General features: G+C 35.5%; 1 protein-coding gene and 1 long non-coding RNA gene across 7 annotated transcripts in view; one reads left to right on the top strand and one right to left on the bottom strand.

Annotated features, from left to right (window-relative positions):
- The window catches only part of LOC135418808 (uncharacterized), a 129,673-nt gene that overhangs the window by 7,158 nt on the left and 108,908 nt on the right, over positions 1-13,607 (bottom strand). The window contains exons 13-16 of the long non-coding RNA XR_010432674.1: positions 11,148-11,220; positions 7,590-7,677; positions 7,144-7,224; positions 3,752-3,859 (exon numbers count right to left, since the gene is read on the bottom strand). This is a non-coding gene — a long non-coding RNA (uncharacterized LOC135418808). The remainder of the gene's footprint in view (positions 1-3,751; positions 3,860-7,143; positions 7,225-7,589; positions 7,678-11,147; positions 11,221-13,607) is intronic.
- The window catches only part of KCNT2 (potassium sodium-activated channel subfamily T member 2), a 118,184-nt gene that overhangs the window by 46,151 nt on the left and 58,426 nt on the right, over positions 1-13,607 (top strand). The window lies entirely within an intron of this gene.

Genomic DNA, 13,607 nt, shown 5'->3' with positions numbered 1-13,607 from the left:
TCTCTTACTTTATTTCTCTAGCTTGTGTTTCTGATAGTCACTATTATGTGCTGCCTAACACTTTTGGTAATAACAGTGTAAAATAGCACACGGCCTTTTCTAGTCTTGTCCCTCTCAATCCTTTTTTCAAGAAGAGGAGTTTGCTCTAGCCTGCAGCTAAATGAATGGTCCAGTTTTACCCTTTGTCTTAGGGTGACACATCTGCATAATGACAAATGCTGCCTGTTCTATACACTAATGAACTTTTGTGATATTTAATTTCCTATTGAATATTATGGCCCTTTAATACAAAATTTTATATGAATAAGGACTACAGTAGTTGAACAAGAATGCATAAAATTCTATCATGTAGAACTTGGACATTTTTAAATTACTCTAATTTTTCTTTTTATTTTTTTACAATACAGGATGGTATTGAGTAAATAAACCTGCACCTTTTTTACCTACCTACTTCAATATTTTTACTGAACTGCTGCAAAAAATATGTATTATGGTGACCAACAGGCATTGTGGTAACTGACAGTAAAACATGCAGAACATGGCAAGCTCACCTACCATAATTATGTCTGGGGTAAACAGCTGTGGCTACTACCTTATTATGGATCATTATTTACTGACCTAGAACTGATCCTGCTAGACTGCGAAATAAGCCAAGTAAGATGAAAACACCCAGTAATGCAATAACTAAGGAAATGAAGCATTTTTGGAATGACTAAGAATAGTAGTTCAAACATCTGCAGCTTGCCTAAGACTTGAATTCTGTTTAGGTAATTGTTGCTATTGTTTGCATGAACACACATTATTAATGTGCATTTTTGCACATTATTACTTTATATTACTGATTATATATTTAAATTATTAAAAATTATCAAAATTAATTAACTTAATGTCCGATTATGTTAAATCTGTGATGAATTTGAGACAGCGTTTAATTTTAAGAGACATCATCTAGAGCTTACGTGAGTTTCTTCATGCTGAGGGAGGACCAAAGTCCATTGCTGGGATCTGTCCACGTAAGAATGTCTTTCACCAGGCTGATCCTTCATATTTTCTGCAGCGGCAAGCAGTAACCAATTATATTACCCCCAAACACATATTGGAGCCAGCACTAGATTTATCAATACCTTTAATGTAGCACAAAAGACTGGTACTCACTCAAAATTTTTGTGCATTTTCATAGCCATGTTCTGGTTACATTTAGAAGTAGTGCCCTGGTCCATGTAGCACCCTGGCTTCAGTAATGCAAAATTAATAAACCCAGATTAGTAGCTTGAATACAGTTTCAGAACACTTTCCCCTCAGAGTATGAGGGACATGCCCATGGTGTCCTTTTGGCACCACTGATACCTGCCCTCATTGTGCCTCCCTGCTGACCAGAGACTTTAAGGCGCTGTATGGATTAAATTGAAACACCACAGCCCTCCTTGGCTCCTGGTTGACAAGCTTGCTTGTACCATCTGCTTCAACAGCAACACTGGCTACTCAGCACTTGTGAAGTCAATATAACTTTATAAAAGAGGGTTCTGTTCAAAGCCACATTTTTTAACAGACACATGGAAAGAGACACAGTGTAGCTTCGTATGGGAATTACACCATTTTATAAGAAGTCCAAAAGGCTATGAGAAACTCCTCGTTGACTTTGCTCCTGTCTGCATATAAGTATTTTCAAAATAACTTTTACCATGTCTAGCAGAAAATCCACAGAAAATTAATTAAATTTCACCTCATGCATCATCTGTAAACCCATCATTTACGTCTCCACATGACAGTCCTATGGTGGTTACACATATAAACACACTCCAATATATGCCTTATAACTCAGATGTAAGCTTTCCAATAAAAACAACTAATTGGCTAATCTCACAATTTTAAGATATCATTATTCCAGCTGTCCTTTGCACTCAGGATATAGTAGGAAAAAGGCTCCTTCGTATTTCTGTATACAGTTTACAATTTTCAATATTATTACAGAACAAACAGTAATCACACCGAAGTTTATGCTCTACTCCACTCTTGGATCTTTGGTGATAATTGCTTATGGGTTGGGGGGTGGAACTCATTTGCAGATCAATAAATTTGTAAGACCAGTTCCATGGATCTGTAGTTTACAGATTACATACAAGGATTTTTTTTCTCTTTTCTTCTGACTTTAAAGACAGATCAGGCTATCCAATTATTTTTCTTTCTTTAAACACCTCAGTGGCCTTGTAACCAGAGCAATTATACATCTACTAAAACACATGTACTTCTACATTGCAGACTGTTCAGCAGTTACTATTGATAGAGTACTAGTGAAAGTTACAGACCTAGTGAAAATATATATTGTGTCATTTAGCTAATGGATGTTTGCACTTGTTTGTCAAATGGAATACTTATTATTTCTGTAAACTGTTCAAGAAGACAAATAACAGTGAATGACTATTTCAGGCATCTTTCTGTGACACAGTGAATCATCTATTAAGACCTATTTTGAATTCTAAAGCAGTGTTAGTCGTATACCACCGTTCTAGAGGGATTAGCTTGCAAAGAACGTGGCCACAAACTGTTTGAGATGGACATCTATTTTTTTCATACTGAAGTCTGCACAAACTTTGTTTATGCTTTCCTGGAAAGCTCACTGAGGTCAATCAACATTTTTTACACTTCAGTGCTTTCAGCATCAGAAAATAGGGATGTTTCCACACAATAATTTACAGCATAAATGTAGAATGTCAGCACTGTAGCCTCAATGTTGACTACACAGTCAAAATTCTCATCTGGAGAAAACAGTATGACTAAGTTGCTTGCAAGAATGAAAACAAATCCAGACAATGATCTAGTCCAAACAAAACAAATCAAGACCTTAGGATTTGGAACACTGTGTCAGTGAAAAAAAAATTACCAACCAAAAAAGGATTAATCACACAAAATACTAAAGGAAAAAAGCCATCTCAGTGCTCCAGTTCCCCTTATTATCAATAAGTAGATACAAGCAACTCAAAGGTGATCTGAAGGGAACTAAATCACCACATGGAGGTCTGTGCTTCTCTACCCTTCTGTGTTGATCAGGAGCCCACAATGGCAGTTCTCCAAGAAAGATGCCTAACCTTAAGTAGGATGAAGAGTGTTGGTGGATTATGTAAGGTAGAATAAAATGTCGCTTTTTGGGTCTGCAGTTCTGTCTGTGAAGTTATGTTTTGTTGTACAGCAGTCTCAGTGCTCAGGACCAATCTCAGTTTGATTTAGAGGGCGGTTTTATGCATTCAAGGACAGCACAAAATAGAACTGTGATTCTGTCTTTTAAAACCTAGGGATTCTAGGGTTGTAAAGCACATAAAGTCTCAGGACCTAACAGACTAAACAGGAGTTGCAGAATTTAAATCCTAGAATATTATACAAGATTAATTGAAAGTTCTAAGTAACTGTAAATAATACAAAATAAATTATTCAACTATTACAAGAATCCCACAAAATACTGAAATAATAGTGGTTGTGCTTTTCTTTCTCTGAAATAAAGCAGATCTGTCAGGAACTTGCTTCTTTCAAACAAGGGATCTCTATTTTCTGTTTTGAAATATTCCTGTGCAGTGCTCTCCAAAGATAAGAAAACAGATCTAGAAGTAGGCCAGGTAGCACATGCAGTACCTTCCACATCCATTGTACCAGCTCCCACCCTTGTCCTGCTTCTCAACTGCTGGAATCAGGGCAGCCTGTTTGGGTAGTTTTCCAGTGTGTGTGTGCAGTTGGAGCTGAGCTCTATTTCAGACCTTACCTTAACACCTCCACGTGTGACGGAACAATGGCAAGGCTGTGCAGCTTCTGGGAGGTCAACAGCAAAACATTGCTCAAAATATCCATTTGTTATTTGTGAGCACACAACCTGTAAATTCGATTAGAGTTTATGTGAAATACTGCCTTCTGGGAAAAGCTGTGCCTGAACTCAAGGACAACACCCTCGTCAGCTTTGGTAGGAAAAAACATACCTTATACAGAGTTTATCTTTTTTAGGTATAGAAATTTGTAAGGTGGCTTTGCTAAAATCTGCTGGACAAGAAGCATGAGAAAGCAGTGTTGCCACAAACAGTTGGCAGTCTAGACTATTTAAATGAAACAAAGTCAGATAAAAGTCTTAGTGTTTCTTTTGGAATACGAACTTGTGTGATGGGCCGCAATTTTTTCACTTTTACTGGCACAGGGGACCATTTGCTTACATCCATATGATTAGTACTTAAGATCCAAAGCCTTTCAGAAGGTAAGCAAGTATAGTGAAAAATTACAATGACAAAATGTAATAAAACCCACAACTCGTTTCTTAGATTAATTTTTCTTATTTTTATGGAACTACTGCATTATGACAACACAGAAATATTACCATACACAAATGTTTTTCTTCGTTGACAGCGTGGTATTTGTAATAGCACATTTTAAAAAATATTTTTATATGTTTAAGTTCAAGAGTTCAGATCTTAAAAAATCATATGGTTGATTAGTTCTCTTGAAGAGTGCTGCTTAAGGAATATAGGATATGGATGTATGCTACCAAAAAACTAGTTAGTTCTTTGTGAAAGGCAGATCAGAAATCATGTGTATTATAGGGAGAGCAGAAGTAGTGAAGCCCAATCAGAAGTCTTTTTGGCTATCCATCAAACATAGTTTCTATGGAAACCTAGATAATTATACAGTGATTTTCATGCTATTTTAGTTATTAATTTGGTAGTGACATAATATTTCCTTTGTTAATCTTTTTAGATGTTTCTACATAGTTATTTCTAAAATAATTAGGTCAGCATCTTTCCCATGCCTCATGCAGGGAATTCTTTGTGCAACTGATGTAATGGAATATGTAAAACTAGACAGACGCACCAGTGAAATTAATAACAATCTGAATAGCCTATTTACTGTGGTCTGTAAAACAAAGTCATAAAGGTTAAAAAGTTCAGTCTCAATTATCTTCTTAGTGTGAGTAGTCATCTTCTTAAAATAACAAATAATCAGATAGACTAAATGTTAGCTCAGAGAGCTGCCCTTCACAAAGCCTCTCTAAAATGGACTATTAAGAACAGATTATTTATAAGCAAATCTGCCTATTTTTAATATATATAGAAATAATAAATTAAGCCATTAAACAATATGATTGAGAGATTTCTGCTGTTCTGTTTCACCCTGGAAAATGAGTCAGGGCTTCACACACTTGTGATCTTTCCAAGTTACAATCAAACTTTGCTGATTTTCTAGCACAGGTTGCAGATCATTCATTAATCTGAAAATCGGTAGTTCCAAACTGAATTTAGATAGAGGTGGGCCAAGTTAAATTTGAATAAATTTGAAAGACAAAATAAACTTATGCACATTTTTTGTTCTCTATTGCTGTACCACACGATATTTCAGTATTTCATATGGTGTGTACTCCTACGTTACAGGTCAGGTAAATCATCCTTTGACAATTAATGTGATTGCAATTTCACAGTCTAGTAGTGTATTCTATAAATCAATATTTTAAATTGACACTAGAAAGAATTTTCAGTCCATCTTGCAAGACCTTTATTATTTGTGGGAGTTAGACATTGAATTACTTTCCATTCTGAAAGTTCCAGCCTCTATCCTGTGAATCATCTTTGATCTTTCTCTTCTAATAATTTTTTTCTGCTATGTGAAGGTACTGAAAATTCAGTAATCAAAATATGTATATTTAAGTAAAGTTTAAAAATAGATTCAAAACCAAACTCCTGCTCAAGAAGGAAATAAAATTTCTCTCAGGTTCTTTCCCAATATTTTCACCAGTAAGTTCTATGGGATGTAAAAATGTCTCTCAAATACCAAATGCTCCTAATATTTACATCAATAATCTTTTCATTAAAGACGTATTGAGAATATTCGAGAGACACAATATTTTGGAAAACATTATGCACTCTGAATATGCCATTGGGAGGACAAATTTTCAGCCTTTATTATCATGACATCTTGTAATACAGTAATAATATTACCAGATACCATGACAAGCAGAGGTTGTTCTGGCAGCAAAGACCAATTACCATTACAAACAGAGGAAAAACGTAAATGATTTTGAGTCATCTAACGTTTGAACTGTTAGAAATACAATTCTAAGAGACTGCATCTCCATGGTATCCTTTCTTCAGCAATCATATTTTGAATTTTGTGGGCTATAATAGAATCAAGCAATTGCTAATATTAACTAATTAAGGCTTGCCAACACATGTAAAGCAACACATAAAATTCCTCTTAGTCTGAATGCACTCCTGTCCTTGCTCTTTTGCAGGAACATAGCACAAGACAGAGTGACTGTAAGGAATACTTGAAGTCTTAGTAAAATTAGAAATAAAACTGGCAAAATGTGCTTTAATTTTCTGTGTTGGAAAGAGGGGTTTGGGGAAAATGTAGAAGGGATTGTCCAAAGAGCAAGGACAAATAAGGAATGTCAAAGAAAAAAATTCCATTAAAAATAATACCATATTTTAATATGTGCAATATGCATTTCAGATATGTGTGTTTTCAAAAGTATCAGCACTTGAAAAAGATCCACAGAAAAAATGCAGCCAGAGAAAAGGATTTGAGGACATAAGGACATAAGACATAGGGAGCTAGGCAGGTAAACTCAACAGGCACACAAATTATTGGGATGTGAGTTTTCTACTAAGCTTTCCATTGGTTTGTAAACACACATGCACACATACACACAGACTTGAAATATCTACAGACCTGTAGATACCTTGTGGGAAAATATAAATGTTATCTATGCAAAAGATGTATGTTACCTTTGTAACAGGGGTGACAAGAATAACTTAAGTAAAATAGAACGCTAGAATGAAAATTGATCTGGAATATAACCAGAGTCTGCAGGATGTGAAATACTCTATCATCATATTAGTAAAATAAATCTTAGGTTTTGCTTTGGTTTTGGGAGGACTTAAATAAAAGCATGTAAAGTTCCCCTTAAAGGGGCTATTCAATATATGTTTTAAACCTCTGTTTTCCACCTCTTTCATGACAGGAAGGCATTACATTTCCCATGCTTCATTTTATCTTTCCAGTAAAAAGAAAAACCTGATACTCACATACTGTCTTTAAGAATGTTCTATCACTTTAGACAGTAGCAACTAGAATGCCACATGTAACAATGATGACTAACTATGTTGAGAATGTTACCTCATCATTCAATGGCTGGCAGCAAACCATCATCACTCACAGGTCCTGGCTCAAAAATGAAGCTGTCATTACCATGCAGACCTAAAAAAATAAATATATCTTTCATTGACTGATTCATTAGACTGACAAACTATCTATTTTACTTTACAAAGATTTGGTGTTCGTGGTGGTTTATGATAACAGACTAAACTGTATTATTAGATGCTATGAGTTATTCTGGTTCTCCAACAAGCGGTAACTCATTATGCTGATTTGTAAACAGCAGCATAACTCTTTAGTGATATGTTCACTTTTATTGTCTGTTTCACATTCCAACTATATTTTAAGGGTGTGAAGTTTAGCAAAGTTCATGTTTCTCAGATCAGAAAGTGACGAGTTAAAAAAGATGTTGATGTAACTTTGGCCATACTAACAGAACTTGGCACCACTAGAAACTTGGCACTCACCCTCTGTTTACATTAGGCATAGCTTTATGGAATGTTGAAAGGACATCTCAGAGGTTTTGGCAGAGCTCAGGTTGTGATATGAAATCATCTAAAAAGAAGAAGGATTTTAGTGCATTTACAATGGATTTTGAAAGAAAAGAAATCACTTCTAAAATGAATTTTTAAAAGAAAAAAAGTTTATCTTCTGCATACTTGGTATTCCATTAGAAATTACTATAACTTTTAGACAGATCTTTTTCAAAGAATTGAAGACTAAAGGCACAGTCAGCCATACAGTGTCACACCTGGGTGAAAAATATGTAAATGCCCATGTACAGGCGGGACAGAGGTACCACCAATTTACAACATGTATGCATATGAAAGAATGATGGCAAATTTATACACATAGCAACCAAAATATTGAAGACAAATACTCATAATGATAACAAAGACCACTGATGAGTCAGTGATTTCATAGTGCAGTTTGAAATGTGAGAAGTGTACACCCCTGCCCTCAGGTGATCTGACTACAGCCCTTCACCTTAAACACTCTTTCTACATTTAAGTTTTCTGGAAGGGAGAACAATAGAAAGTTTCCCATTACCCAAAGTCCTCACCCACAGAGGTGTGTTTTATCCAACATCCAGAGACACAGAAAACAGATATGTCCATCTGACTTGTGACTTGGAGAACAAATCTGTCTGCTTGCTTCATTTTAATAAACAGAAAGGGGTTACCACATTTTAGAACAGCACAGCCTTATAATTCAAATAATATGCAGCACTGTTATTTTCACTGAAACTTCCAGTTACTATTAAAAATGCTGGACAACGTGTTTATGTTTATTGTATGGCATCTTTAACATTTATTTGAAAGACCATCTTTATTTCATAAAAATATACATGTCTACTTAAAAGGTAAATAATAGTGCAGTAATAAAATTGAAAATGGAGCAGTTAATATGCTCATTTAAGTTATCATAAAGTTTTTGCATTCACTGATCTGTAAGTATTCACCTGCAAGAATGAACTCCTTACTGTAAGTGTAAACACTGTCCAATAGAAGCTGCTCATCAGATTACTCTCTCTATGTTCCTTCATACTTGTAACATTTCCTAGTCGTCTTCACATGGGCTTCTGAAAATGTTCAAATTATTCCATCATATTCCATCTGTCTCCTATTCATATCTGCAAACTTCTCTCCTTTGTTCTTGGAAGGATTATATAAAGCACAGCAAGCAGCTGCCATGAGAGAGAGAGATTTCTCATCACTTTCTAGCCTACGTGTCTGGGTCTTCTATTTATTCACCCTTTAGTCTTTCAAATGCACATTCTGTTGTTTTTCTCCAGAAGTGCTTTTCTCTCTTTTGGGTGCCTCATAAAAGCATCCATAAACTCAGTATCACAGAATCACTGAATCATAGAATCAGCTGGGTTAGAAAAGACCTCTGAGATCATCAAGTCCAACCCTTGATCCCACACAGCTGTGGTTACTAGTAAACACTTGAAAAGTTGTTTCTAGGAAATGATAGTCCATGACTAGTTTTTCTTGCTTTGGTTATACATCACATACAAAAACAGTGCTATATGGAATGGTCACTCCACAAGGTAGACTTGCAGGACCTGGAATTAGAAAGGAAGAATTTGTGAGGAAGGTAGACTATAATTCAGGGGGGCCTCAGAGCTCAGGAAGAGCCAACTTTCTGATACCCGTCTTAGTTCTCCATGTCTTCTAATGGTGAAAGTTACCATTATTCTCATTATACTGTGAAGTCCTTTTAGATAATTGGAGATGAAAACAAATGTGAATGAAAATTTCTGGAAAAAGTTGAGCTTAGTGCAGACCATGAGGGTTGGCTGCAATATCATTTTAAAATATTGTGAGATATGAATATGGGAAGGAGAAAGCAGTTTATTCTATGTCTACAAGTAAAATTCTCTTTATATAACTCTGCAACAGAATATATGTTTTATGGAAATTTAAGCTGGGAAGGAAAATATCACTGGTGAGCTTTCCAAAGGGCTGCACACCTAATGGCTACGGGTAAAGGAAATAAGACAAGTGGTATTTGCTTTGAATCACTTGCAAGTTTTAGACCACTCCAGCCTGTATTTGCTATTGGTTTGTGTTTCACAGCAGGATAAGCAGTGCAAGAAAGACCACTCTTCCTGAGTATTGCCTGTTAATTTCTAAGAAATTATTTTTGTTATGGTATTAGCAACCTGAAAATGTTGCAGCTGGAGTAAGGTAACTTGGTTTGTCCTGGAACAGTTGTTTTAATAGCAGCAATGAGAGCAGCAAAAAGCAGTTGCACTCAAAAGTGCAGGCAGATGAGAGGCTGTCAAGGAGATGTAAAAATGGATAGAAGTGTAAGGAAGATCCATGTCTCTAAAAATCAAATGAAAAGGCAAAATCTGAAAAGGAGAGAATTTTGACTTAACAATGAAATTAAATTCATTTGTCATTAAAATGTGCTATGACTTGAGTTAGGTTGAGAATTAACAAAAGGTTTCTGTCAGTAGCTTATAGACTATTCTGCACACTGGGTTAGTTTTTTTCTTATGCACATTTAACAAATATGCAGATAATGAATCTTTCAATTGTTAGTTCAGTTTGATTGAGGGAGCGTGGGTGGTTTGCATAACAACTGTTAGACCCTAAGAATGTTTCAAAACTATTGCGAGAAACATTAAACATGATGTTCCAAAGCATAACATATTGAGTGTATTAAGTTAGAGGTTTGCATTCAAATTTTCCAGCCCAGCACATCTAATTTTTGAATATTATAAATAGATTACCTGATGAATCTTCCTGAGAAAGGTTAGGTATGTAATATCACCTAATTCTGTACACACCCTGAAGATGAATAGTATCTGGTGTTTAAGTTCTGACTGCCTGATTCTGTTTCCTCAATACTGACTCCTTGTGTGAGCAATCCAGAACCTCAGACTCCACAGCAGGCTCTCAGCTGCCAACAGTATTGACACAGTATTGAAGCTGAACTGCCAGACTTTGTTTACCATCAAAGCTCTGGGGCAGGCTGAAAGCATACAAAAATACAGGTATTCCTTTGGACTTACAGACTGAAGTGTGTACAGACCTTTTTATGGAAGTACAGAGCTGAATGCTGCCCACAGTGGGGCTCTACTTGTGCAGTCTCAATGACCACAGCCAATTAATTACAGCTCCACTTCTCATTTCACAAAACACAGCAGCAGGAGTAGAAAGGTTCTCACTCAGATTCAACAAATATTTATATACAGATGGTAATTTCATAATATCCTATTCTGCTTAACAAGATGTTCTTCAGTTTCTGGAAGTCACGAGTTCCTAGAGGAAGAGTTTATTTTTATAAGTTGAGCTTTTGCAACCATTAGCTGTATGTAACATTCTGATCTTTGGGGAAGGAAAATATTTATAAAAGACCCCATGGGTAATAATCACATCATCAAACACCATCGTGTGGGATAAGGATACAATTGGAATACAAACAAAAGTGACCTTTCCAGCTGAAGGGAAATTCAGAATTAATTTCTGACATGGTGGCATTGCTGCGTAGTGAAAGTTTTGCACTCTCACCTCAACTTGTGTTCAAAGTCCCCAAGAAGTGAAGTTTGATTCAAAGCCTGTCTTTCTCTTCACTATTGTGATTCTGAAAAAACAAAAAGGGGGGTGGGTGTTGTATGAAAATATACACTGAAAAGAACATATCTGGAAATATAGAAAGATTCAATTGGACTGTCTGATGCAGTGGCATTAGAGCTGCAAAAATATCTGAGAGTTGTTACAACATTAACTTTTTCCTTGAATATTAAGAAGCCACAACGTCCAGCCCTATTTTTTTTGTCCAGTCAGTGAATACATTTGAGCATGATCTACTGCATTCATAGGATCATTTGTTGCCACCAAGAATAGCAAGTGTATTTCTCCACTGACTTACTTTAAAGACAGCAAAACAGCCTTCATTCTTTCCAATCAGCAGTTCTTCCTCATTTATTGCCTACTGTCTTGTGTGCAATTAGTAATTTCTGTGTCTTGGAATTCCATTATTCCCACAGCATTAAAGCCTTCTATGTGGAATGAAAGGTGAAAATACGAAATTCTCTTAGTAATGCTTAAATTTGATATATTTTACGTGATATATTGTACCAGATTCTGTCATTTTAACATTTTGAAAATTGTATATCTATTTAAAACTAATAATTTTTTTTCTGTTTGAATATTGTTTATGGAAAAATGGCTTTTCACAAAATAAATTAGCAAAAAACACAGGCCTTATAAAAGACCAGAGAAATCATCACAAGTCTTGGAAAAAATGGAAGCATTTGGTTTTTAGCAAGCTAAAACCTCAGCTCCAGGGTGTTTGGATGGGATTGACATTTTATTATTGGTCAGAGTATTTTCTGATTGTTGTTTCACTCTTGCTGCAGTTTCTACTCATCCCTTTTTCTTTGCCTCTTCATTATTTACACAAGAATCAGGGGCTCTGTCAGGAAGTATTAGGTTTTTGGGTCACAGATATGTGATTAGCTGCACCTTCACCTTCTGTAAGGACCAGATTACACAGCTCAGTAGTGTCTCACAGGAAAAAGGTAATTAAAATTCAGGGGACATGTGTTGTCATTCAGAAGTCAACAGACAGCGTTCCCATATGCATCTGATAGAATGAATGAGAAAAAAAATGCTACTTTAATGTCACTCCAGTTATATCAGTATTCAAGCCAGAGTTTGTGAAGTGTTAATTGAGTGTTTAATGATTGTATGGATACTTAGTTCTACAAGCTTTTCCAATAATGTCTAATTTTAAAATATGGGACAAAACTGCATCTGGCTCTACATGAATGCTCTAGAGAAGACTGAACACCCCACAGAGACAATTTCTAGTATGAAAAACTGTTTTCCTCTGTGCAAAGCAGGGCATTCTCCACATACAGCATTAGTCCTAACATCACCTTCAGTTCAAGGACTGGCACCAGCTTAATATTAACATCTTTGGCAAGTAGTTAGCACTTTTTGCTGATTTTAAGCAAAACCTCTATGCATTTATCAGACTTCTGAGAGATGTCACATGCCTCCTAGAGTCAGACTGAAGTATGAACTGTTGGATTTGGTGTAAAGATGGAGGAAGTTTCCTTAAGCAGATAGTTACAGCCACCGTAGGGGTAAAATATGTGTATATATGTGTATATATGTGTATATATGCCTATCTGTGTATTTCCTGAGAAGTTAACATGGTCCTTTTCTTCAGTATTTTGCTGTATTTGAATTTTACCCGTAGATATTTGCTACAGTTGGTGGTCTATCAACAATTTTGCTGACTGATAGTTCATACCAATTCTTGTCATAAAGAAAAAAAATCCATGATAGTAGCATTAGAAACTTTTAAAATAATATAAACAGCAACTGGCAGTACAGAACAATCAAATCACTGGGATTTAATTTATAATTAGTTTTAAACATCACCATTCTGTGGTAGGATATGAGGAAATTGTAGAGAGTTTTGTGTGTGAGAAACTACTTGGGAAAAGTTGCTTAAGCAGAATTGCTGTATTTCTGACTTATTTCAGGTGTAACTTCTGTAGTATAAAAGCACTGAGCTCTTACCACAGAATCACACTGAATCTGATAAAATTAGTCCACGTTGATTTCAACACAGTCATTAGCTAGTCCCTACATAAGCAGCTCTGACTTTGGGCTCAGCATCTGGTGCATTATGTTAGACCTGAAGGGGTTTTACCTGTAAACAATAAAAAAAAAAAAGGAAAAATAATAATTTAGAAATCAAACATATTTGCCAACACTGAGTAATGAAAATATATGCTGATATCAAATAGATTGTAAGCAAATGATCATAAATAAGGATGGTTAATGTACAGTATTTGCAAATTACTATCCAAATGGTTCTTGTTGTGTCCATCTCTCTGACGTGCTTCTGCAGCATGACAGAAAGCTGACAATTTCAGGGGTTATTTTACTTTACAGTATTTACTTCTGTATTGCATGTGGAGACATGTTATTTACAAACAGTAGTTAGTTTTG

Source organism: Pseudopipra pipra, chromosome 9 (genome assembly GCF_036250125.1).
Source record: "Pseudopipra pipra isolate bDixPip1 chromosome 9, bDixPip1.hap1, whole genome shotgun sequence".
NCBI lineage: Eukaryota > Metazoa > Chordata > Aves > Passeriformes > Pipridae > Pseudopipra > Pseudopipra pipra.
This window is presented reverse-complemented; position numbering and strand designations above follow the sequence as displayed.